This window comes from Phyllostomus hastatus, unplaced genomic scaffold (assembly GCF_019186645.2).
Source record: "Phyllostomus hastatus isolate PE091 unplaced genomic scaffold, TTU_PhHast_1.1 phas_contig_1, whole genome shotgun sequence".
Classification (NCBI taxonomy): domain Eukaryota; kingdom Metazoa; phylum Chordata; class Mammalia; order Chiroptera; family Phyllostomidae; genus Phyllostomus; species Phyllostomus hastatus.
The window spans coordinates 30137011-30164244 of NW_025333498.1; the positions used below are offsets into that span (position 1 = coordinate 30137011).

General features: G+C 43.4%; 1 protein-coding gene across 6 annotated transcripts in view; it reads right to left on the reverse strand.

Annotated features, from left to right (window-relative positions):
- TANC1 (tetratricopeptide repeat, ankyrin repeat and coiled-coil containing 1) overlaps positions 1-27234 on the reverse strand; it is a 224223-nt gene that overhangs the window by 164067 nt on the left and 32922 nt on the right. For 4 of the 6 annotated variants that reach the window (XM_045837722.1, XM_045838030.1, XM_045837666.1 and 1 more), the window contains one exon: positions 5693-5806. The exons of the other annotated variants lie outside the window; for them this stretch is intronic. The gene's annotated coding sequence lies outside the window, so the exon portion shown is untranslated. The remainder of the gene's footprint in view (positions 1-5692; positions 5807-27234) is intronic. 6 annotated transcript variants of the gene reach the window in all.

A 27234-nucleotide genomic window follows, 5' to 3' on the forward strand; every position in this document is an offset into this window, starting at 1 on the left:
ACAAGTCCAACGAACCACCATGGAAATACTGGCAGAGGTTGAAACAAATGCACCCTGTGGCAGGCACCATTAAGTTTGTCATCATGAAGTATCTTGTTCATTCCTCACAGCAAGAAGGCGGTAGGAGCTATAACTGGCTTCACTGACAGAGAAAGAAAGTGAGACTTAGAGAAACTCAGCAGCCCCACCCCAGGCCACCTTCCCTCTGACCACCAAACTCCACTCCCTCTCTTGGAGAAATACTGGAACCCTGCACTGGGCACACAAGATGACATGATGTACAAGACCAGCCTCTACTGCGCAAACAAGAGGCCTGAAGATAGCACTCTGACAAAATTCCAACATTACTGTGATAACTGGGTTTTATTTAAAACTGTATCACCACATACCCCTAAACATTATACTTACCCTTCTGAAGGGGAAACTGGATGCCATGATTACAAATAAACAATTCCAAAGCACTCAATATTGGCTCTCTTTTCTCCATACCATTTTCTTTGGGGGACAAAATCATCTTAAAACCACGTTGTTCAACTGCCGCCTCCCCAAGGGCAGCTCACAGACCTGTCTCCGCACTGCCTGAGCGTGCTGCGGTGATGTGCTTATTCCCAGCTTGCTGGCCTCGGCCCTCCAACACAAACGCAGTTTGTCCAGAACAGCTCTCCTTCCTCTTCCCCCAAAACCCACTCACCAGCCTGTGTTCCAGGTTGTTGCCAAGAAGCAACCCCCTGTTAGTAAACCAGAGTCACGGTCTCTGTATCCTCATGGCCTCTGTCCTTGTCTAGCGAACATTCATCAAGTTACAGAGTCTCACCAAATCCATCCCCTCCCCACTCTCCCTCCATTCTGTGGAGGCCTTTGCTGTCCCCCACAGGACTACGCCAAAAGTTTGCGGCCTGACTTCTCACACTTTAGCCCAGTTAAAGGGCATTGGAACCACCTGCAGGGCTTGTGAAGCCACACTGCTGGGCCCCAGCCCAGAGGCTGATCTTTAGGAGAGAAATGAAGCTGAGGCTCCATACTTCTAACAAGTCCCAGCTGATGACGAGGCTGCTCCTCAGGGCCCACCGCCCTGAAAGCCACCGCTTGAGACACCCCCTTTCCACCTCACAGGAATTCTTCCTGAAACGTCCCTTCACCCACCCATGAAAGCCATTTTAAATCTGAAAATTTAAGCCTGTGATGACTAAATTTGTACAGTAAAAGCTTCTACTCAGCAAAGACCCACCGTCTTTAGATACATTGTCTCTGTGACTTGCAGTTAAAACCCTGTAACATATACAGCATCATCTCAAATTTATAAGGCAATTTTGTAAAGAAGAAAAAAAATGAGACTTAGAGATGTTATGATTTCTAAATTCCACCAAAGACACACTGGTTTTATATATTCATTATAGGGGACCCTCCTCAGACAAACTTTGTTACCATAATATGATGGGAAGGAGAGAACTATGAAGGAAAAACAGTGTTTTCTCCCCAGGATGGGGCAAAAGGAGAGACCTATGAGGAAAACAAGTACAGAATGTCCCACACCACCGTTAGGGTTCCTTTCGGTACAGTGCAACACATGTCCAAATCTACCTCCCGCCCCAAGACCAATTTAACAGAATGAAGAAAACTTCAGTAGACTCTGTTTTAATTTACCTGCCTACAGCTAAATATGAACTATCTGGTTTTTGTAGATTACATGCTTATCTGTTCTAAAATAGTTATGCTCAGATCTGATAAAAATTAGATCTACATAGGGCCTACCTGAGCCTCTTCTGCCTTTATCACTGCCAGCAGGTGCATGATTCAATCAGCATGATGAGGCAGACATCCAGAAGAGTTTACACTTTCACATGCTATCATATGTAAGAGAGAGACAGACACAGAAGAGGCTCCTCTGAGCTGGCCAATGATTGACTTCCAAAAATCGCCCTGAATTTTTAAGCATGTTCCCTTATGCATGTTCCCTTATGCCATTCCTTCATTCCATTCCTTTTCATTATCATAAAAAACCCTTTGAGGATACACAGCATGATCCCACCATCCTAATCTCAGGCAACCCAGCTAATAATGCTCAGCTAATAGAGCCAGGGATTGGACCAGGGTGAAGATACAGACAATTGCTTTGCCATTAAGGATCTTGTCCTTAGTACCTACTATGTAAGAAAAAATATATATAGTTATAACACACAAATATGAATAAGACCCACTTCCTGCCCTCAACAAAGTCAACCTACTCACCAGAAGTCTAAAACAGTGCTGTGATATGATGGGAATGGAGCAAGGCTTTTTTGGAGTCAGGCAGAGCCACCCATAGGTTTAAAATCCCCAAACCCTAACTCCACTGGGCTTTATTTACATGCTCTTTGATCCCGGGCCTCTAAGATCATCTCCATGAACCTTAGATCCCTCATTTATAACAGAGGTTACACACCACAAAATAGCTGTGGGAATTAGAAATAAACACATGAAAAGTACCTAGGACACTGCCTAGCATGAAATGTATATTACATAAATAGTCAAAATCGTCTGTTATTGGATCTGCTGATACAGGCCCAAGTGCAACTTTTAAAGCCCATAATAATAAAATGTCAGCAGAATGGTCTTTTCCTTTCTTATTTAGACATTAAAATGATAGGACAGAATCGCCAGTTAAAATATGGGGCTGACTGAAGGAGGAGGAAGGATGAATCACAGTTCTGGCTTGAATAATGCCAATGACCAAAGTGGGAAAGCAGACAGAGACACGGGGGTGAGGGGATTTTGGGGGAGGGCTGGGGGCAGGAAGCAGGCAATAATTAAGAGAAAAAAAGGGTTCAGTTTGGATATTGCAAGTTAAAAGTACATATGAGTCATCCAAGTAGAAATGCCTAAAAGATTGAGATGAGGATGAAATTAGAGAGAGACTTGAGGACCATTAACATGTGGGTGGTAGCTGAGGTCATGGAAGTACTGTGGTCCCCCAAAGAGGCTGAGCAAACTAAAGAAAAGCACCAAGGAAGAAGGCCCAGGAAACAGGATCATTTAAGGGCAGACACAGCAGGACCTAGGAAGAAATGAAAGAAGGAAAAGAAAAACAGTCAAGAATGGTGCAAAGGAACCTAGGAGACTTTTGCAAATGAGGAATGGCATAGAAAGTCATATCAAGAGTCCTATCAGGCCCTGACCCGTATGGCTCAGAGGGTTGGGCGCTGTCCTGCAAACTGAAAACTAAAAGGTAACTGGATCTATTTCCAGTCGGGTCACACGCCTGGGTTGTGGGCCAGGTCCCCAGTGGCCACACGCAAGAGGTAACAGATCAATGTTTCTCTCACACATCAATGTCTCTCTCCTTCTCTTTCTCCCTCCCTTTCCCTCTCTCTAAAAATAAATAAAATCTTAAAAAAAAAGAAAAAAGAATCTTATAAGAGGACATTTGTGATCTTAACAAGAGCAGTCTCATGAAATTGAGGCAATGGAAACCACATGACCAAATGATGGGTCTTCTATAAGGTCCCTCCTAAATGGTAAAATTATTTGATTTCAAAATGGAAGCTTCCTACTTTCCATGAAACCCATCATATTATTAAAACCTCACAGAACAACAGGTTGCAGGGTCTCCCTTCATAGAAAGGGAATTTGCAAAAGTAACAGTTAAAAACCACAAAAAAACATTTAAAATGATCCTTCCTATTAAGCTCCCATCTACTTCTTAAAGTTGGTCCCAGGGAAGGAGAAAAAATTAGCTAATTCTCTGCCACCCAAAAATTGGAGGAGTAAAAAAAAACATTTATAACTTACTAAATAGATTTCCTGTCCAAAAAATCTCTAAGGGCAATACACTTAAATAGCTATTCAATGTTACTTTCAGAAATGTGTTACCACAGGTCAGAGGCTTTGGTTTCGATATGCAAATGTATGCATACTTTGGTAAAAATTCCATGTAAGCAGATTCGCACCTGGATTTCTAAATAAGCCTAAGCTCTTGTTAAATACAGTAAATTGTCCTTCAACGTCCTTGTATACTTACAACCATAGAAAGTGTTGTCACAGGCAATTTTAAATTAAAGTTATAAAATGGTTCTACAATGCAAATTATGGCACAACAAGGGAATGTTTGGGTTGGCAATATAAACTGGTTAAACTAGTTAGTAGAGTTCAAAACTAATTCCCCCCAAACATCTGACAGGCTAAGAAAGAGGTTTTTGTTTTTAAGTCTCCTCCACATACAAATATTTTTCAAGCAGTTACACACCATCACCTTTTGAGGAGCTTTGAAAACACACCAACATCCAGCAAGGACTCCCTCCCCTGCCCCCCAATTCTGACTCAGCACACCTGGGGAAGTCTCAGTGTCCTCATTTTTAAAGCCTCCTGGGGGATTGTGTTGTGCGCGCCACTGCTGGGCTCCTGTCAGAAAGCTTTGACTTTGGAAGGATCCCCCAAAGTTTGGGGGAGCAACGTGGCTACTCTGTTCTTCATGGACAAACAAGGCATGGCAGGAGGGTGAGTGCAGAACAAGGAATCCTGCTAGCAGGCCACCCCAGACAGATGGCAGAGGGTACCTGCATATCACATGGGTGATTCAAGAATTCAGAGGTTTAGAAGCAGCTATGACCGTGACCCCCATCTCCCATGGAGGAGCATTTCCAACATGCACAGAGAAAGGATCCACTGCAGAGTCCTCAGCGTCCCCAGTCAACCCGTGGATTCCTGCTCCGCTGCCTCAACTGTGGGCAGCTGAGCATGCACAAGACCAGTCCTCCAAGCTGTGCTCACTGAGGACGGGACTGCAGATTGATTGTTCTCAGCCCATTCTCTCTCTTCCTAAAGGAAGGAGGAAATATTTGAGTCCTACCACATGCTACAATACACACTGGAAATAGGGAATGCAAAAAGATGAATAAAACAAAAATTACCCAGTAGGAACCTCCAACCTGACCAAACCCCTCGAAGTAGGCATTTCTGTTTCACAATTTACATGTCGGACTACAGTACAGGAAACCCGTAGGCAGGAGACGGTCAGCAACTTTCCTAAAGTTCCTGAAGCCACACAAATAGAAAATGCTCCTTGAAACCTGGGGGACAGGACCAACCCAGTTCCAAGTAAGTTACAGCAATGCCTGCAAAACAGGTGGGAGACAGAACCTCAATCAGTTGTAACCAGCGTGAACCTAAAAAGCCAACCCAGGAAGGGCAGTGAAGTAAGGAGGGTTGTAAATGTTCTCCTGTTTGCCTCCTGGTAGCTAAAGAGGGATTTGTGACTAAACTTCACATAGTTCTGCATGGAGACAGGGAACAGGAGAATAGCAGTGATAAAAATAGACAGCCACTCTGACATTATCAAAAATCTGAAAACCTGTGTCAGCTGTACTTCTATGTAAGCAGACTGGACATCAGGACATTAGGCCAGTCACTCAACGTACAGTAATGTTTTCAGTGGGAAAGTACTGTGCCAGGCACTATAAAAAGACCAAAAAAACCCTAAAGTAGGCACAAGTAAGTAAAATTAGAAAAGTTCTGAAACAATGTACTGAAACATCCATATTATTAAAGAGTGCTTTATTATAACTTAGACAGTGATTTTTTTAATTATCCTTAAATTTGCATGAATAAAAACCCGATTTACCTTCAAAGCCCTCAACACTTTCAGAAAATAGCATATCTTGGAAAACTCGGTCCATCAAGAGTCCAGTCCCTCCCTCACCTCTGAATTCCTACTCACCTCACCTCACCTCACCCCAGGCTCCACTTGCTTGCAACAGAGAGGAGCTGTCTCCCTCGGGGGCACCGGCCAAGCTCCTCCGGACAAGCTGACCGCAGAGGGCTGGAAGACAAACTGGAAAAAAAGAAAACCTGTCAGCACATTCACACGGCGAGACACGCAGCACAGAGTTTATAAAACCAGTTACAACCTCCTAAAAATCCCAACGAAGCCACGACAGAGAGAAAACAGACAGCAGCACATCCAGACTCCTCGCCGAGGGAAAAGCTGAGGGAGCTACTTTCAGATTCCCTCCATTCCAGGCGACCAGGGACTTTCCCTGAACACTCCTTGTCTGGAGCAAGGTACTGACTTGTCCCATTTACCTCCTCCACTATTCTCAGGTTTTCTCTTTAAGAGATGCTAACGGGGGTTTAAAGCCCAACACACAATGAGATTTCTCAAAGGTTTAAGATAAGGGGCCAAGAACTTCTCTAAAACACGTTCTGAAGTTCTCTAGGTACCTGCTTCCCACATTTCCTGCCACACTCCTCACAGGCCCCAGCTCTCTAAGCAACTCACCATTTCCAAACACATTGCCCAGTTTCACGCTTTTGCTCTCCCTGTCCCCCATCCTGAAACACCTCTCCCCCACTCTGGAAATTAGTCATCCTCTACACACAGCGCAAGTGTCACCTGCATGGCCCAGTCCAGCCCGCCCCCAGGGCATCTCACGGCCCCCGTCCGCACTCAGAACACCTTGCTGGTACCTGTGTTCTGGCATTTGCTTCTTTCTGCCTTTACGTCCCCTCCTACCAGTGTCTCAGGGGTGGGTCTCACATGGTGTCCCCACACCTGCCTCCTGCTCTGACCAGAAGTGGAGGCCTGTGTGTTGACTACAGTCCAGCAAAAGGCTTCCCATGCTTGGCTCCTGGCCTTTCCCTGGGAAACATTCTTTTCACCAACATTCATTTCCAAGGGAACTCTCCATGCTCAAACACACAGGCAACCAGGCTTTCGCCCAAGTCGATTCCCTGCTCAGCAGCGCTGCCAAGGCTTCTTTGCCAAAAAGGACAAAATTGCGGGGAGTCACGTTTGGGCCAACCAAACCACCTTGGCAGGGCACCTGAGTACTACTAGGTTTGTGCGTGCAAAGATGGGGTGGAGGCCTTTCCTCCCTCTTAAGTCTGAGTGGGGTGCTGTGAACAACACGCCCTGCCTACCCTCCAGGATTTCAGGGCTGGGAACGGAGCACAGGCACTGTTCTGGGGAGGAGACCAGGTGACGCAAGGGACAGGCTCCGTCTCCCCCCCAGATCAGTCAGTGGAGCTCTCCCTCAAGCAGAACTCAGAGGAGAAGGCTCCACAGACCAAGTGGTCACCCACTGTCCAATGTTTAATGTTTCCTCCAAAAGGCTTTGTCGCATGTTCAGTGACAGCCCACAGATGCTGCCAAGGCTTCTGAGCGCCCCAGGTTCTTTCCTCACCAGCTTGCTGACCTCACTGGCTAGCACTTAAGCATTCACTGCAGGACAGCACCACCTGGTGAATAGTGACTCAAATATCTGAGGCGTCCTCCTATTATTCGCTCATAAAAAGGATCACCTGCCACTTTGCAGCGGGCTCTGGCAGACAGGGAGGGAATCCATCTGACAGCTGCTGCCAGCACTTCAGCCAAGCTCCTTTCATAAAGCACACCTCAGCAAAAACGGCAGGCTTCTCATTTGTCCCCACCACAAGGGACAGACAAGTATACAGGAATATCCATCATAGCCCGCAACATGCCCACTGTCAGACCCTCTGCTCAGAGGACCCACGGACGTGTGTGCCCTTCAAATTAAGTGTCACAGGTTACACTCACACCTACTGTCTCTCTGGCTTCTTCACCCAGAGCAACCCCTTTGTTACACTACTCTGTGAAGAGCAGGGGAACGTGTGCTTTCTGGGTTTAAGTCTACAAAGGCACCACTGTAAATTACATAGTTACAGATGTCCCGAAGGGAGTTGGCTTCCTGCAAGGACGGTCCCTACAGCCTGTTTTTGTGGTGATGAGATCACAGAGCTGAGATTCTGTATTTGGTCCTACATGGGTTTTAAGGGCCATATTCAGCAATTACAGAAAGGAGAACGGGAGGTCAGCAAGACCAGAGGAACGTCTGAGCTGTTGTAGCTACAGTTAGGTCACTCGCTGACTGGACTCAGGAGAGAAACTCTGCCTTCACTTTTCATCTTTTGTTCTTCAGAATCTATTTTAAATTAGCAAAAACACAGAACTTTTCATTTTTGTTTGTTTTGCCATCCCTCTGTTCAAAGGCCTTTTCAATGCATAACCCAAAATTTGGGCCCAATAAAGTTCTGAAAAAGAAGTATTACACTATGAAATATTCTCATGTAAAATGCACAAGATGACAAAATTCACTTGCTACAGGAATTTTTGTGGAGCTGAAACATAAGAGCTTAGAGACTAACTGAAAGATGACCTCAATTGCTTTTTATCTTCAGATCTAATTTCCAATTGGCTCAAAAAAAAAAAAACTACCTTAAAATGCTTTTAGAAAGAATTATTAGGATTAACCTCCTGGTCATCACCCTCTTTCAAGGATGAACAGAGAAACTTCAAAGTTGTTTATCCAATAGAAGTAAGTGTTCACCAAAAAAAATTGTTTTCTCTCAAATATCCTCCTAAAAATCTAGCCCTGAGCCTCCACAGACCGCAAAACAAGGATGACTGTGTGCACTCGTGGTCCGGGCGTGTGACTGTTGGCCTCACGTGACAGTCCCAACCCTCCGGGTGTGCGGGGCTCTGCAGCACCGACACTGCTCCAAAGCGGCCCAGGAAGTCACACGGCGTGGAGAAGGCCACCAGGCACCACCTGCTGAGTTCATGAGCAGAATCCAGTCACCCTCCATTGTGCAGACCGAGTAGAAAACAGCACCACAAAATCCTAGAGCAACCAGAAGGTCGGTCGAGTTTTTGTTTTATTTCATCATGAATGCTGGTGCTTACAGAAAGCAGGTTCAAATAAAGAAGAAAGATAGCAAGAAGGAGAACTCTGTGGGGACCCAGCTCACACTTCAGACATGAACAACAAAAGGCCTTATTCAAAAATACCTATTTCCACTTCAAATCTCGAGGCTTCCATTTTCCTTGAGACAAGTGCACTGTTACATCTATCAGCTGCCCAAGGTGTGACTTCGACCCCAACCACCCATCAGAGTCTCCTGGGGAGCTCTGAAAATTCTGATGCCCAGAAGAATTAAAACAGAATCTCTGGGGATGGGACCCAAATGTTGGTACTTCTTAAAGTTGACCCACTAATTCTAGTGCATAGCCAGGACTGTGAACCACTACCCCTGACCTATTATTCTAAGGGTGCTTTCTTTCACTTTGGGAGGAGGGAAGGAAATATTTCTGCTTAAAAAAAAAAGAGGATGGAAGAAGAAATACAAATGGACTGGGAAAAGAACTCCAAACCTGAAGTCAGTAACAATGTGAAAGAGATGACCTCTGGGCTGGGTGTGATGTGCAGCCCACAGGTGCACCAACCCCGCACCCCCCCATCCCCACCAAGGGAAAAGACGGGCGAGGGGACAGGCTGAGTTGTTCATCACCTAAGTGAGCCCTAGCCGGCCTCCATCATTGAGTTGGCAAGAGGTACTAAAGCTCATCTGTAAAGAACATTCTTTTGTCAAGTGTTTACTATGTGAGAAGTGATATAACATGATGGCTTTCACATGTGAAGAAACTACTAAACTATTTACCTCTGTGATTTCTCTTGGTTCTTCTAATAACAGCACTGACAGGTTTTTTTACTGACAACCCGTATTTCCTAGCCTGCCCATCTAACAAAGCACGTGCTCATTATAGGATAGCTGCCTGGAGTTACACTGACCAAAGAACAGGGCTTGCTTAGGTGTAAAGCCAGCTGGCTCCTAGGAGGGCTGAACCCGAACTTGATTTCAATTAGCATCATGATGTGCTCAGATGTGGCAGTGACTGCGTAAGAGAACCTGTGCGCCTGGGTGAAAGGCGAGGACTGCCGAAACACTGTCTCCAGCTGAGGAGCTAATTCTGCTTTCGCTCCCAGCTCCCACGTCCCGTAATTCCTAGAGATACCTGCTCTCTACTGGGTCTCTACTAGAGTGACAAAAAGCAGGCTGTCCAGCTTGAATGCCTCCTTCCAGTTTCTGTCTCTCTTGGGGGAATTAATCAGCTTTGCCTTATTCATCCTTTGCTATCTGTACCAGAATGACCTGGGCCATTCCTGGACACCACCCCAAACTAAGTAAGAACAGAACCATAATATCTGAAGTAGAGCCCAAGAGTCTGCATTTTAAGCAACCACACAGACAAAGCAAACAATCTGAGGGTCACAAACCCTCATCAACGCTGCCTTTGAACTGGGCCGTCCTGCTAAGTCTCGCCCTAACCACTGCCACTTCCTAAATGGGGTTTCATCAACTCACCCTCCTGCTTGGTCTCCCGATGTATCTGGCCTGCCCAATGCATACTGGACTGCATGGCCGCTTACTCAAATACCCCTTGGGTCCCAGCACTGCTGGCTCTCGGCTCCTGCCTCAAGTTGCAGTTCTCTGAACTCCCAGCTGATGCAAAACTTCTCTACCACTTTCAACTGAGGGCTTCAGGTCTGCTGGTTTTCTCTCCCAACTGAACGGTAAGCTTCCTGAAGGCAGGGTCCCCGTCATCCCTCCGTATCTTCCACAGGGCTCTATACATCTTAGGTTTCAAGAACAGTACCTGACCGACAAACCAAGCCCCTGCCTTAGCCCCAACTTTCCTTTCATTCACCTTCCTCTCATTTCCCCCAAGAAAACTTTTATCCTCTCCTTTCCATAACAAAAGCATTAAGGGCAGGAGAGATCTGCACACAAGTAAAGAAAAGGCGGAAGAGAGAAGTCATAAACTAGCAATCTCAACTATCCAGCAAATAGCTAGGAACTAAGATTTGGTCTTTCCAGCTGCCAAAACCTGCAACTAAATTCCTGCACAATTCAGAAGAGAACTTCCCAACCTCTTCCGAGCTCTACCCAACACCCCCTTCCCCAGGCTCTCCCGAGAGCCATTTTCCTCCTTTAGATATAATTCTAGCAGGAGGGAAATACTTGGTTTCCCAGGCCACCATAAATTAAGAGGGTGGAGAGAGACTGTTAGATCAAGGCACAATGACAGCCCTGAGAAGCTGTGACTGACAGGAGACAATTTATAAATCCCAAACCATAGATTACAGGCTGCTGGGTTTAAATAGCCTTTCAATCCCCCGAAGTGTCCAAGGACACCAAAACAAAGCATTTTGAAACAGTGCAATTAGTAGCTCTGAGATTACCCCAGGCCGAAGAAACGTTCCTTCACTTTCAGTGGGTCTCCAGCCACTATACCCAGGGGGAGAAGATGCCCACAAGGCCAACCTCAGTCCCTAAGACCCATGTGTTCTAAGAAAAGGTAGGCGGGGAGGGCCCATATCCAACAGCAACACACTCTCTCTATGTGGTCTCCAACAGCCCTGAACACGGGGACAGACTTTCAGAGGCAGGCACACGCCCTCAGCATTGCCATTCTGATGGGGATCCTTCAACCAAGCTACTCCCAACCTCACCGCACGCTCCTCACGTTTCAGCTACCACCTTGTCTTGTGGTATATGTGAGGACAGCTCCTCACCAGAATAGGAATTTCCCTGCAGAGGGACTGCAGTTTGGTGTGGACGCCGTGTCCCCATCATCACATCTCAACAGCTGACACTTGTTGGCCCTTGGCCAGTTTAATCTGTCCAGAAGCCCTAAGGCCAGATGATCTTAAGGGGGTGGAGCATCTAAATGAGTGTGGTTTAAAATAGCCCAAGCAGCCCTAGTCTGCGTGGCTCAGTTGGTTGAATGTCGTCCCACAGGCAAAAAGGTTGCTGGTTTGATTCCTGGTCAGGGCACATACCTGGGTTGTGGGCCTGGTGCCCAATTGGGATGCATGTGAGAAGCAACCCATCAATGTTTCTCTCTCACTTTGATGTTTCTCTCCCTTTCTTTCTGACTACTTTCCTCTCTCTCAAATAAATACAATCTTTAAAAAAAATAGCCCAAGTATTTCTCTCATCTGTAAAGGGATTGGTTTTCCTGTTTTCTTACGCAGTTAAAAACGTAGGTTTAAATGTTAGATTCTGTGATCAATGGGGCAATCATCGGTTTATCTTGGAACCTAATCTGTATGGGAGCCAAGGAATGAATTCTGCACCATTTTGTGTGCCTATCTAGACCTCAAAAGTTAGAGTGAGCTTTCCCTCGAACTAAAGCAACCTAACTTCAAAGAGCTTCAATCATTTATCTATTCAGAAGTGATACTGGGTAACTTCATATTTATGTCCTGATAAGTAACAGCATTCAAAAGTACTGATTTGCTTTGGGTTTAGCAAAGACAGTACTGTAATGACTTTAACTCACAGTTCTATAATATATGGTTATGATTTGTACTTGGAATTTTTAAAGTTTATTTTTATTGTATTTCCCCATTACCATTTATCCCCCTTATACCCTTTTCCACCTCTCCCTACCATCTTCCCCCTCACCCCACAATCACCACACTTGTCCACGTCCATGAGTCCTTCTTTTTTGCTCAATCCCTCCACCCCTCCACCCCAACCCCTCCCCTTCAGAGCTATTAGCCTGCTCTCTATCTATGAGTCTGTCTCTACTTTGCTTGTTAGTTCAGTTTGCCCATTAGATTCCACATATGAGTGAAATCATATGGTATTTGTCTTCTCTGACTGGCTTATTTCACTCAGCATAATGTTCTCCAGGTCCATCCATGCTGTTGCAAAGGGTAAAATTTCCTTTTTTACAGCCACAAAGTATTCCATTGTGTAAGTGTACCATAGTTGTTTTATCCACTCATCTATTGATGGATACTGGGCTAATTCCAAACCTTGACTATTGTAAATAATGCAGCAATAAACACAGGGGTGCTCATATTCTTTCAAACTAGTATTTTGGGTTTCTTCAGATAAATTCCCAGAAGTGGAATTGCTGGGGTTTTATCTAAATTAAGTTAAAAACTAAATCTATTTCCAGATCTTAAAAGTAATGCTGTCTTGTTTTAAGCTCATTATTGAATATGCCACTTACACTGTAAGATCCATTCATTTACAAACAGGGTACAGTGACCCACAGGGGTAGCAAAAATCTCTCTAGTTAGATCAAGGCTGTCCAGGATGGCCTGGCTGCCATTTTCAGCTTCTACAGCCCTTCTTTCCCCACAGCTGAAGCCTCTTGACCCTCATTCCTACCTTCTTCTCCAATGGGAATTTTTAGAATAGAGATTTAAACAGCTTGAGCCAAGTTGCTCTTGCTGCTCAACAAGCCCTGACCTTGTATCTAATAACTTGACTTTTTTCTCCTGCATTCCACAGGCATAACTCATCCTCTAACTCAGTTATGATAGCCGTGCCTGAGTCCCTCTCTTGATAACTCCCTGAGGGCTGAGGTGCTGCCTTGTCTTGGCACTCTTCCATGGGACTGGAGGTCTATCCTGAACCCACATGTCCACAGCAGGTCAGGGCTCATGGGAGCCCATGTCAGGCCAATCTGATGCCCTGGGCCACCTCAGACCATTGTCTGCCAGTCCACTAGCACTGAACACCCTGCTCTTTCCTCCTGGCACACTGGACTTCCTCCCAGCTGCAGACACTAGTTCTGCTGCCCCTACAAGTCCCCCACGCCTGGGTGGGGAGTTCCAGGCCCAAATTGGGCCTCAATAGGAAATGACTCAGATCACAAGAAGCTGAGGGTCCCCTGGCCAGTACACAAATAAGTCACAAGATCCAGATCCTACCCTGCTGAAAATTAAAACCCCAACACAAAACATCATCAAAGCAACAGAAACTACGATATGGATCTTCTCCCCCGTTGTTGCCAGGGTACACTGAAGCCATGGCACCCTCATTCACTAGTTCTAAAGTGAAACCTGAGAAACATCAGAGAAATAGCCACAACTGTGTCTTCCCGGGGTGGAGGGGAATTAGAAGGATTCTTATAAACCACTTGAAGGCTAACACTTATGACTACTGAAATTACAAGCATGAAAAATAACCAGACAAATTCTTCTCTCCTAGAAAATCAAGTCATTTTCTAAAACCCTATTAACAAAGCTAAATTTATATGGACATTTTTATCAATACCCTTTAAAAAAATCAGGCAACAGTAAAAACTAGCTGGCCAAACTGTCAACCACTTCAAAATAACATGAAAAACAGCAACTTTCATTTTCTGGTCAAAGCTTATTTTTGCAATACCCATCATTTTCTACAGAATTCTAGCATTTTCTGCTTTCTACCACTATTCTGTAGAAAGACTTGTCCCACCTGGCTTTATATCTTTGCTTTTTGATCTTGTTAATAATCCTGAAAATTCCAACCTTGCAATTGCTTTCAGTCCTGGGAAGGAATCACACCAGTCATTTAAAACCAAAAGCAGTGTCAACACTTCCTCAGTGACACAGCCGTGCCGAGTGACCATTGAATACAAGTTTGTTTTTCTTTTCTTTCTTTCTTCTTTTTTTAAAAATGATGACTTCTCTTTAACTCTCAACATTATTGAACATATAACTTTGTGGTCAACAACAGAAAGGCATTGGTAAAGCAGAAAGCACTAACTGCCAATGAGAAAGCTCAGCAACTATACACAAATAAGGGGGGCTGCCCAGTGACTGCAGCCGGAAGGCCCACTGTGTATGCCATGCATGACATGCAACACACATTCCATATTACAAACCTAAAAAAACTAGGCATATGATTCAGCAATCCCACTTCTGGGTACTTATCCAAAAGAATTAAAAACAGGGATGCAAAGAGATATCTGCACTCCGGTGTTCACTAACAGCACTTTGCACAGTAGCCAAGCTGTGGAAGCAACATCAACGTCCATAATAAATGAATGGATAAAGAACACGTAGTATTGGGTTGGCCAAAAAGTTCATTTAGTTTTTCCTGTACAGTGGCTCTAGTAGTGCCTAGTTGTCTTTAACTTTATTCAAAACAATTTTGTTAGATTGTATTGTCACAGCTGTCGTATTAGCATGCATTTAAAAAAGACACAAAATTGGTGAATTTTTGTGCAGCCATTTTAATATTCAAAATGGAAAAAATATGCAACATAATAAAGCAGCTTATTATGCTTTATTATTTCAAGAAAGGTAAAAATGCAAATGAAACACATACAAAAAAGATTTGTGCAGTGTATGGAGAACATGCTGTGACTGATCAAATGTCAAAAGTGGTTTGCAAAGTTCCTTGGTACTATGGACATTTTAGCCAAATAATTCTTTGCTGTGGGGCTGTCTTACGCATTGGAAGATGTTTAGCAGCACCCCTGGCCTCTACCCACTAGAAACTACTAGCGGGAGATAGCCAACATACTCAAAATATCCAAATCAATAAAGTTATTGGTGAAAATGAGAAATGTATCTGTTATTTTATAGAAAAAACTAAACGGGCTTTTTGGCCAACCCACTATATAACTACAATGGAATATTACTCAACATTTTAAAAAAAGGAAATCCTATCACATGCTACAACATGGATGAATCTTGAGGACACTGAACTAAGTGAAACAAGCTAGTCACAGAAGGTCAAATAGTAGATGATTCCAACTCAAATGAGGTATCTAAGGTAGTCAGACTCATAGAAGCAGCAAGTAGAATGGCAGCTGCCAGGGGCAGAGGGGAGGGGGAAATGTGTAAATGTTCAATGGCTATAAAGTGACACAAAATGCAAAAGCTTTAGAATCTGCTGTACAACATTGTGCTTATAGTTAACAATACTGTTCTCTTAAAAATTTGCTAAGGGGTATATCTCATGTCATATGTGTCTTTTACCACAATTTCTTTAAAAAGAGAGAGAGAAAATAGGCTGTAGATTATGCTGGTGTCAAATTTCTCATCCCTTCTCCTGCTCCATGCTGCCTACGTGCAAAAAAAATACAAATAATATAGATGAGTCTATAATTAAGGGCTAGAATGCCTACAATTCTAATTTCTGGATTGCCATTTCTTATGGAGAGAACCTCCAAACAGATATCAATGTTCACAGTTAGAATGGCCGCCGGATAAAATAAGAGATCCCAGGCACACACATTAAGGAGAAAGGTGCATATGAGACTCATAACTAACTATTCTGGACAGAGGGCATTTCTGCTTAATTCCAAAACCACAAGTGTGCTCGGGAAACAAGACTGCCAGGTGATGCATAACTGTATCTGTGCAGCATCTCCATCTTCCTGAGTCACAGCCCACTAAGGGCATCAGCAGAGAAAGAGTGGCATTCCAGCCACACCCCTGACAAGCAGTGTCACCTCAAGGGAGTCACATCACTTCTACTCCATTAGCCTTCCAGTCTTCAGTTATCAAAGTAGGAATACCTCCAAAGGTTGTTGTAAACAAGTAAAATAATGTATATCCAGGATTTTCAAACCCATTTTTAAGTAGAATTATTTTCTTGTACAATTTCAAAAGAATGAAAAGACAGTGATCCCTCTATTAATTTCCCTGGGAAATTTTTCAGCTGTCTTCAGTTTTTCATTTTTTAAGTGGGACTTCACAAGCCCACTCTCCAGGTCTCTAAACTTTTACTTATGGCCTGTATCGCACACCCTAGCCTTTAATTATATCCCGCTCTGCACTTTTTATCCTTCCCTTGCATGTGGACAGTATGGTAAAGTAGAAAAGACAGGAACTCTGAAGTCACAACAATCTGGATCTTGTGCTGCCTTGTCAATATTTTTCATATTGTACTTTTTTTAGCTTTAGAGCAATCTTTCTTGAGTGTGTGGGGAACACATTAAAATTTTTTAAAATATATCTTAAGCTTAGCAATTCCTTCTGTTTTAATTTCATTGTATTCTGTTCAATTTAAATAAAATTAAATTTACTATTTTTGTTTAAACAGCTACAGTAAATTTCTGAATGGTAAAATTACTTTTCCATGTACTTTTTTAAAAATTTTGTACCAGAAGCATAGATTACTTTTGTCATTGGAAAAATACATTTTAAAAAGAAAAGCCTTAATAATTTTCAGTTGAATGAGAAAAGGATTCAAACCCTGCCCTCCAGCTTTAAACATGGATCTGAACCACTGACATCTACCAAAGTGTGGGCAAGGGCCAAATATTATGTGAAGGTGACAACATACAAGGTCTGTCCAGAAAAAGTCCAGCCATTGTTAACATAACAAGAATGGTTTGTGCAACATCAATGTAACCTGGTGACCAAGGAGAGTGAACTGGAATGTGTATGCGTGAACAATGACGACTTTACTGTGCTAGTCAGTGGGAGTGGTAGATGCCCTTGAGTGAGCAGGTGTACTGTGTGGCCATCACATTCAAAATGATTGAGCGAGTAGAGCAATGAATCTCCATCAAATTTTGCATTCATCTTGAACATTCCTCCATGGAAACTATTCAAATGATTAGGAAGGCTTTTGGGGATGATGTAATGAGTGCAGCACAAATAAAAGTATGGCACAAATGCCTCACACATGGTCAAGAATCTGTTGGAAGTGATCCCAACAAGCAGAACACCTAAGAATGTTGAACATATATGGGCTGCAATCAACAAAGATCAGGCACTGAGAGTGCAAGAACTAGAAGCTGATCTGGGGATTCTAAAAACTACTGTGTCTGAGATTTTAATGCAGGATCTTGGCATGAAACGTGTCATGGCAAAATTTGTTCTGCAGATTCTGCTACCAGAGTAGAAGGAACATTGAGCTGCAGTTGCTAATGACTTGATTCAAACCACTACCAATGAACCAGATTTCCCAAGAAGGTCATAATCAGAGATGAATTGTGGGTCTAGAGCCATTATCTGGAAACGAAGGCCCAGTTGTCTCAATGGAAGTCGCCTGGTTCTCTCCATGCCTCAAAAAGGTGCAGCGAATTCTCAGCAAGATCAAGACCATGTTAACTGTGTTTTTTGATCGGGAAGATGCTGTCCATTACAAGTGTACCCCTCTAGGCCAAACAATTAATAAGGAGTACTACCTCAATGTTCTTCATCAGTTGAGAGATGCAATATGAAGAAAATGGCCACGGCTATGGGCAACTGGTGATTCGCAGCTTCATCATGACAACACACCCACTCATGCATCACATCATGCAGAGTTTTTTTGACAAAACATCATATCGCCCAGGTGACTCAGCACCCCCTACAGCCCAAACTTGGCACCCTGTGACTTCTGGCTTTTCCCAAAACAAAAATCACCTTTGAAATGGAAAAGATTTCAGACCATCAATGAGATTTGGGAAAATATGACAGGGCAGCTGATGGTGATTCCAACAAAGGATTTTGTGGAGTGGTCTGAACAGTAGACAAGATACTGGGAGAACTGTGAGAGGTCCCAAGGTGCCTACTTTGAAGGGGACTGAGGCATCATTGCCCTACATACAATGTTTCTTGTATCTTATATCTTCAATAAATATCTCTATTTCTTGTATTATATGGCTGGAATGTATGGCTGGATACCTTCTGGACATACCTGTAATATCACTCAGTAGGTAAATGACCGGTTTTAAGATCAACATTCTCCTAACATTCTCATTTACAGTACTATCTGTAAGATGATCAGATTGTTTAATTTAAGGTCCTGTGCTAATGAGTAAGAAGAGACTTGAGTCTCTTTTCTTAGCCTCTTGTAACTCCAGACTCCAGTCATCTCACAAAACAGATGGTCCAGAACCACATTTGTACCAGCAAACCACTTCGGGTACCCTGGTAATGACCCATACATAGCTCAGATGCTGCTTATATGAGTGATAACACATTATCACATGCTCACAAGTCCTGTTTTCCCACAGATGATGGAAAGATAAAAGTAAAAGCACTATGGTGTCCAGAAAAAGTGTCTAGAAAAACACCCTTAGACCAGAAGGCAGAAAGGAAGACACAGTGGCTACACCACACAACAGATGTGTGTGTGACCATGGAGAGTCTCCTACATGCGTAGGTCCTGCCCAGCTTCACATGCAAAGGCAGCAAACTAAATTAGATGTGTTCATGCCCTTCCAATTCTAAAATTCAATCTAAGTCCACATATTCTTAATTGACTCTGAATTAAAAGAAGTAAGGAATGTAAAACCCTTAACACAGTGGCTAGCACGCAGTAAGCGTGTCATAAATGCCAGCAGCTGTTATTCAAATAAGGAGGTTCAGGTCTGTAAGTGTTACACACAGCATATATTTGCATTTCTTTGGTGGGATTTTCAAAAGGAAAAGAAAAACACAGTTTAAAGTCCTATTTTAATCAGCATTGTTAAATCAAAGGAGCCCAAAATGAAACAATAAATTACGAAGCTCTACATGAAAGCATATAAGCCTCTCAAAATCGACTGGCTTTGTTTTGTTTCAGCTTAGACTCTTGGTGAACCCTTGGCGGCGTCGGGAAGAAAGCACGAGTGCTGTGAAGTCGCACTTTGCTCAGCACGCTCAGCACATGTTTACTGAAAACTGCCATGTGAGAGCTACAGCTGGGGAAATAGAGACCTTGCCTCCAGTTCCAAACAATGACAAGAGATGAGTGTTCCCAGGGTACCAACTATGGAGGGCCTGGAACAGTGAAAGGTTACCCTGAAACCCCCAGAACAAAGGTCTCAAACTAGTGGCTCACAGGCTTGGTTTCCATTTGTAACTGAGTCAGGTTGCCAGCACTTAGAAATAGAGAGGTCATGCATAAATAAGGAGGTCTGACTTCTGGAAAAATGGAAGTGCCAGCAGTAGTGAGCCCACATTCCCTCTCAGCAACAGCCTACAGTAGCTGAGCGGCACCTTCCCCTCCAGTGGTCCCTTCTTTAACCCCCAACCCTGGAGATGAGGATGGGCTGCCACTTGCCATCAGCTCAGCCCCTTACTGGCTCAGATCTGGTCTCCTTTGCCTACTCCTCCTGTGCATAATCAAGGAGCTGCTTAGTGGCTCAGGCTCTGGAGCAGAGACTACTGAGTTCCATAGAATCTCTGCCCTGCCACATACTGGCCATGTTATTATCTTAGGCAAGTAAGTCAGCTCTCAGTTTCCCAACTGCAAAACTGGGGTACTAACAGCATTTACCTCATAGGGCTGGTGTGAGGGGAAACGTACTGTTACCTGCAAAGTGCTTAGAGCTGTGCCTGATACATAGCAACTGCTCTATAAATATTAGATGTTATTACTTTCTGGTCCCCAAAGGCATATGCATTTGGAACTTGTGTCCTAGAACTTTAATACTCTAAAGCTATGTACTAAAATTTTTTATATCAAAGAGAAAATGGCTTCTAGCAAAAGCTATTCAGATACAACTTAATTACCAAACCCACTAGATACAAAGGACAGATATTATACTTATCTGTCTTAAATAATTTCACTTATATGAGATGCCTAGAAGACCAAAGTCATGGAGACAGAATGTAGAATAGAGGTCAGAAGGGCAGGGGAAGGGGAGACAGGGAATTAGTGTTGAATGGTACAGTCTCTCCTGGTGATGATGAAGAAGTTGCGGAAATGGATGGATGGTGGGGTGACTGTGCAATAATTAAAATGTACTTACCGCCACTCAACTAGTCACTTAAAATGATTAAAATGTAACTTTTGTAATGTATATTTTATTTTTTAATGTTTGCATGAATGCCATGCCTACTTTTTGCCTTTTTAAATTAAAATTTTGGGGGTGGCATTGGTTAATAACATTATATACGTTTCAGGTATATCTTTACATACATCAGGTATAATACATCTATATTTGTATTGTATATGTTAGCATATTTTTTTAAACGAAGTACTAGGACCAACATAATTTGGCCTGCTGCTATTTGCCAGGATTAAGTCGTTAATGATCACAAAGACACCAAATGCCTGTTAAGTTCATGTTCTCAAAAGCCAAACATGTACTGCACTTCCCGTAATAGTTTAGGAGAAACAGTATTAACTATTTTAACAGCTGGGCTGCACAACAGTGGGCTTTCTTCTCAGTCTTGAGGCCGCGTGGGAATGCAGCAGGAGGCCGGCGGGGTAGGTACCTGCCTGCAGCAGTTGGGCTGCTCCTCCATCACTGTAACATGCTCCACACAGACACCTCATTCTCCCTTTTCTCTCCACAAATATACAAAGTGGGGAGGTTCCTACCAAGCGCTATGCAACTGGCTATCTTCTGGGAACTGTGGGATGCTGGGAACAATGACAAGAGGTGCTGATCTCCACATCTGTTCTATAACAGCATTCAAAGCGATCACTCACCAAGCCCTGCCAGGCTGTACATCAATGGGCACCAGGGAGTGTCCCAGACTCTTTCAATCAGGGTCTTTTAAATTTCTATGCACTGCTACTTTCTGTGGTATCTTTCCTCCATTTAAAAAAAAAGTATGTAAAATAGTAAGCAAGTTTCAAATTATTTTGAAAACTGCATTTAACCCGAGAAACACCCCCCAAAGGTATATGCAGTATGTACCTGCAGTCTCCCAACTCAGAACCACTGCAAATATTTCTTTCCTCACAAGTATAGGACCCTCACCAATGGGCCAGCCAACCTACACCAAGCCTCTCTAAGAAGAAACTGCACTGCACTTGGAAATTTCTCCAGTGGACTGATGACTTTTTTGGTACAAATGTTTGGCAGGAAAGATCTTTTTAAATATTACTGAAAATTCAAACTGATAGAAGGTATTGATACATTTTATCTTTTATATATCATATGCTGAGTACGGAAGTAGCTGGTGCCTTGGTTTCCACTGTGGCCAGATAATTCAGAAACCAACCCCTCGTGGGTCTGTATGTCCTCTAGTTAAACCCTCAAACACTGGCAGTAACGTTCCCTTGCTAGGACAGAAAAAGAATCCAAAAAGACAAAGGGAAAAGATCATAGGCAAAGTGCACAGTTTGTACCAATGTGTAGATCAAATGACAAGTATTTTTCTATTCCAGGGATCAAAGGAGGAGAAAAATGTTTTTCAAACTCACTAAAAAAAAACAAAAAAAAACAAACAAAAAAAAACAGCCTCAAGCAAAACTATCTCCATCTGAGAAATGGCTTCAGTCTACAAGCAGCAGAGCACGGCAGGGAACTCGAGAGGGGTTGTTGTTTCTGTGAGTAGGAAGTGTGGCCTTCCCTGGCCAAGCTGCACATAAACCAAACAACAAATAGTAAGTAGAGCTGGGAAAGTTAGTGGATTAGGAGACAAAAAAGAGTGTGACCCCAGATCTGCTGCTGCTGTGGGTTGAACCATGTCCTCCTCAAAATTCATGTTGGAATCCCAACTCCCATACCAACCCCTGTACCTCAGGATGTGATTTTATTTGGAAATAGGGTCTTTGAACAGAGGCAATCAAGGTAAAATCAGGCCATTAGGATGGGCCCTAATACAGTGTGACTGGTGTCCTTATAAAAAGAGGAACTCTGAACCCAGAGACTGACACAGGTAAAGGGAAGCTGCTATGAAGAGACACAGGAAAAAGATAGGCATGTATAAGCCAAGAGGGGAGGCTTCCAACACATTTTCCCCTCACAGGTCTCAGAAAAAGCCAGCCTGCCCATACCTTGACCTTGGACTTCCAGCCTCCAGAACTGTGAGACAAGACATTTCCGTTGATTAAACCACCCTGCCTGTAGTACTTTGTTAGGGCTGCCTCACAGACTAGGACAGCCATCTACCCCTCACGTAGCCTCATACCAGACACAGCGCAGTCCTCGGGGGCCTCTCCTGCCAAGCAGACATGAAACAACACCCCAGTCTACGAAGGCTGCATATCCTGTCAGCACTGTGTCAGGCACAGTGGGTCACAGAAGAAATCTGCAGCCCTCTTTAGCCTCTCTTGCAAAGATCTTACTACCTAACTGGCACAGAGAACATACAACACATTGCAAATTGACCACACTGCTATAAATCAGGGCCAAGAATTTTTTTTTATCAGATTCTTTATCAGCCAACAAGCAAAATGGCAGGGCTGAATTTTAAGATATGATTTTCCCGGACAAAGAGCAAGTACCTCATAAATACTATCATGTTCTGTGAAGTTTGGGCATATCAGGACGTGTCATCCTCTGTGTCTCACCCTCTTGGGACACAATCTCTCCGCAGCAATCTGACATAACTGCCCTGCTCAGTCCACAAAGCAGAACACAACACGCCTTCAATATGGCAGCCCCTTCCCTCTCCCTAAGTACATAATTGATTTCCACCATTTTATGCTCCAGTTACTGCCCAAAAGCAGACTGAGACAAGTTCACATTTCAAATGCTTCTTTTCCCTTGAAGTAAAAAAGAAGTGATCAGAACAAGCAATGATCCATCTTCAACTTTTGCTTGGAGGAGTCTTTTGTTTACCACCTTCTCCAGTTTCTCTGTCACTCGCACATCTACCCCTGGTGCAGGAGAAAAGGCAGAGAACCCGACCACCCTGGCTGGCAATGGTGCCACACAGACTATGAGAGACGACCAAAGAGAAGAAGAAATTGTCTTTCTTTAGAACCCTGACAGAATAGCTACTTACATTCCCAATAGAAATAGAATTAGGAGCAATGTCAAACAAAAATTAAAAGCTTAAATCTCCCTTAAAAAAGTAGAGCTATATATTTGGGTCATTTTATTTTTAACCACAGCCTTCAAAATGACCTGAATATCCCAACATCCACTCTAAATGACAAGTTTTGCAATTTCTATGAATAATTTAGTTGAGCAAATTTGTTATACTTGTTGAATAAAAATGTTACTTTAGAAAATGACAAGCCAGTTGCCCACAGTAATTTTCAGTCTGAATAGCTTCCGTTACCCTTAGGAAAAAAACAGCGTGTAAGGGGAGAGAACAACTTTAAAACTGGGTCTCCTGCAGGGCAGAGACTTCATCAGCCATATAGAATGGGACAGTTTTTGTTTACCTGAAATTTTCCATCTATTTGCCATATCTCAAAAAAAATCTAGATGCACCAAGGTATTTGAAAGTGCCATAGCATATGTTTGAATTCCATTTCTGAAAGTCACTGCTATTAGCACAATCAATTACAGCAGCTTCCTTAGAACATGGAGTGAATAATACATGGCAGAATATTTCACTTTGACTTCCACTAAAATGGAAACAAGAGCTGTATCAGCCTCATCAACAACAATATGGTTAATGGCTTTCTTGTTTTGTTTTTAAACGCAATCTAACTCTTAAAAAAAAAAACAATATCTCAAATAGAAGAAAATCAATGTATCCAGAATGTTGTTAGCCTTGGGAAAGAAAAGAGCATTTACTGCTCTGGCCCAGTAGTTCAGTTGGTTGGAGCATGTCCAGATACACCCAGGCTGTGGGTCGATCGCCCATCACAGCACGTATGAGAATCAACCAGTGAATGCATAAATAGGTTTAACAACACATCGATGTTTCTCTCTCTCTAAAATCACTCAAAGAATTTAATTTAAGAAAACAGCATTTATTATTGCTAGGGAGCAAAGAGTGGTGGTGGCGGAGGGTGGAGCAGGGGGTCTATTCGGTTCCTGTTTCCTCTTACGTGGATAGCAGCCCTCCCTGGTTTACCATCTGGGTCTCTCTCTGGATCTCTCACTCACCTCTTCCTAGATGCCCTAGTGACTTACGCTTGCAGCTTGGGAACCAAACCTGGGGACAGGAGTCCAGCCACTCCACTTTTTGGGTGCCAAGCTAGCCCAAATGTGATGTACACATTTAAGGCTTTGCTCTTTTTAGAGAGAGGGGAATGTAGGGAGAAAAGAGAAGGAGAGAAACCTTCTCCCACTGTTGTAAGAGAGAAACATCAATCCAAGTTGCCTCTTACATGAGCCCTGACCTGGGACCTAATCTGCAACCCAGGTATGTGCCTTGACTGGGAATCGAACCAGTGACCTTTCCTTTCACAGGTCAACACCCAACCGAGCCACCCCTGTGAGGGCCATTTCAATTTTCTTAAACAAGCTGGTTCCATGGGCATAGGCCCCATGTGGGGAAGGCTCAATGTCCCAGCATTGCCTGTGAGCAGCCCGGCAGGCCTGACTATCCTAGAATTCACCATTAGGAAGCCCACTGCTGACACATAGTTCAGTCACATTCTCCAATATTAGGTCTTTCAGCAAAGAAGGGGCAGTTTGAATTCCTGACATATTCTTTCACCTGTCTCTATCAGAACCAGTTCAGAACTCAGGATGGCAGGAAAACCTGAGGTGTCATTTACTGCCCCCCCACCCCAAATCCCAGTAATGAAAAAAATTAGTTTTTCCTCTTTGAGGGGTAGAACTTAGTATCTTGATATTTTTTAAATATCTTGCTATTTTTAAAAGCTTGTTTTACTTCTAAGTAACCACTGAGAAAATAGAACAATTCTAATACCCACCACACTGACTTTTTCTGATTTCATTCAAAACATACTAGCAGATGAATCACTGCTATTATTATTATTATGACCGCTTCTCATCGTATTCCAGCTCAGCCACTCACCTCGTGGCAGCTGAGGGAACTCTTCCATGTTACTCCCTCATTTGTAAAATGGAAATAGTGATGTGTCCACCTCATATGTGTGGTTTACAGTGAATGAAATAATGTGGATTAACTCCTGCACATACTGTACCCGGGCCACACATGCAGGGAGTGTTCAACAAACGCCACCTCCCACCTCCATCTGTTCAATGGACACTCTCACATAGAACCAGAAGGGGCTCGAGGAGGTTATTCCAATAAACCTTTCTTTCACCTTTCAATGAGGAAATTGAGACCCAGTGTGAGCCAGTGCCATCTGTCAAAGGTCACTCAGAAGTAGACAAAAAAAAAATTTTGAGAGACAGAGATACTGGTATGAGAGAAAAACATCTATCAGTTGCCTCCTACAGACATCTCAACTGGGGATCAAACTCACAACCTAGGTACGTGCCCTGACCAGGAATCAAACCTGCAGCCTTTTAGTATGCAGGACAATCCTCCAAGCAACTGGGCAGAGCAAAAGAAAATCTTTAAAAGTTTTCATTCATTTCTACAAACACATAGTTCTGAATGTTGTTTCCTCCCCACATCCCTGAAATAGAACTGACAGATTATAATCTGTGCACCAGGGCCACGTGTACCAGCAATGGTGAGGAGGACCTGCAGGGTTTATGGGCACGCCTGCCATGGGCCTGGCCCGAGACTAACACTCCCACAACTTCTCATTCAAAGGGTTAGGAAGGACATGGCTGCATTCCCCTAGTGAGTAATGTTTCTGGAGTCAGCATAACTTTTCCATGAGTCACTCTTTGTTCAGTCACTTTTCTCAAGGACTCCCAGCAACCCCCAATCCTTATTTTATCGGTTTCTAATTCTATCCCTGTTGTGTCTAAGTATTTGCCAGCTATCACAGTTTCTCAGATTGCCCTGCCCATCGAGGTCATAAAGTCATCAACCAGTTATGTATGTAAGTGGCTAAGACTCTTTTATGTAAAATTAAGGACATGGATATTTACTACGGGTGTTCTCTGAATGATATTATAACTATCATGTAAGAAAATGTATCCCATCTTTTAAGGAAGTTCTTAAGGAAACAGAAGGTACCCATAAAGATCCATATTTGCTATTCCCACTGGTTCTTTAATATTCAGCCCACCTATTCTCAGAAGAAGTTTTTTCCTCTCTTGTTGTGAAATGCTCTGCTGAATATACTCCAATAGCACTTACGTATTTTATGTATGGATAGTCAATAAAATGCCATCACTATGGAAATGCTGTCTGGTTCCACTTTCCATACAGTACTAAGTACATAGTTGAGCACAATCTCGAATGACGCTTTGCCCAAATCTATCATTTATTTCTCCAGTCTGCTTTTAGTTCCTCCAGAAACAACCATTTAAATTCTAAATCCGTCTGAAATTCCTAACTTATCACAGCAGTTAAACCCAGTCCCAGAGAGCAACAAAAACTGTAGATGATCAGTCTACCCCAACCATCATCTCAAATGCACTCACACTCACTACTGCCCACCACTCTGAGGTGGGCACCGAAGCCGCCCAGCTGAAGTCTTCCCCTCGGAGTGCTACCACAGACGCTCCGCAGGGGCACAAGCAGAAGTCTGTTAACGTCATAGTCTTCCATGCGATCTTTTCATCCCAGAAACAAGTCAAGTATTTGACAATCTTAGAAAATGTTAATTTTTTCGGAAAGTCAGACTAATGTAGCACCAAATATTCCACAATATCGACAATGAGTGCCCACTCCAGGCTGTCTGCTCCTGCCTTTCCAGAGACTTCAGCTGCCTCCACCCTAGTCTCTCCTGGGGGTTGGGAGCAAAGTGGCCTCCTCATGACCCCCTCCATCCACCCACACCTTTCACCCAGGTCAAGTCCAGTGACTTCACCTTATCTCCATTTTCTCATTTTCAAATAATTAACTTGACTTCCTTACTACTTCATTCAGGTCTATTCCTTTCAAATAGTTGAAATATCTTTCAAATTTAAGGCAATTTTGCATACTTTGTACATGAACTGCATCTTCCCCTTCGGCATGTCCAACATAATCAGTCACAGGCCACTCTAGCAGGGACACTTTAATCTGCAGGAGTGTGGTTTGGGCCCACCTCCCCAGCACGTTCAGG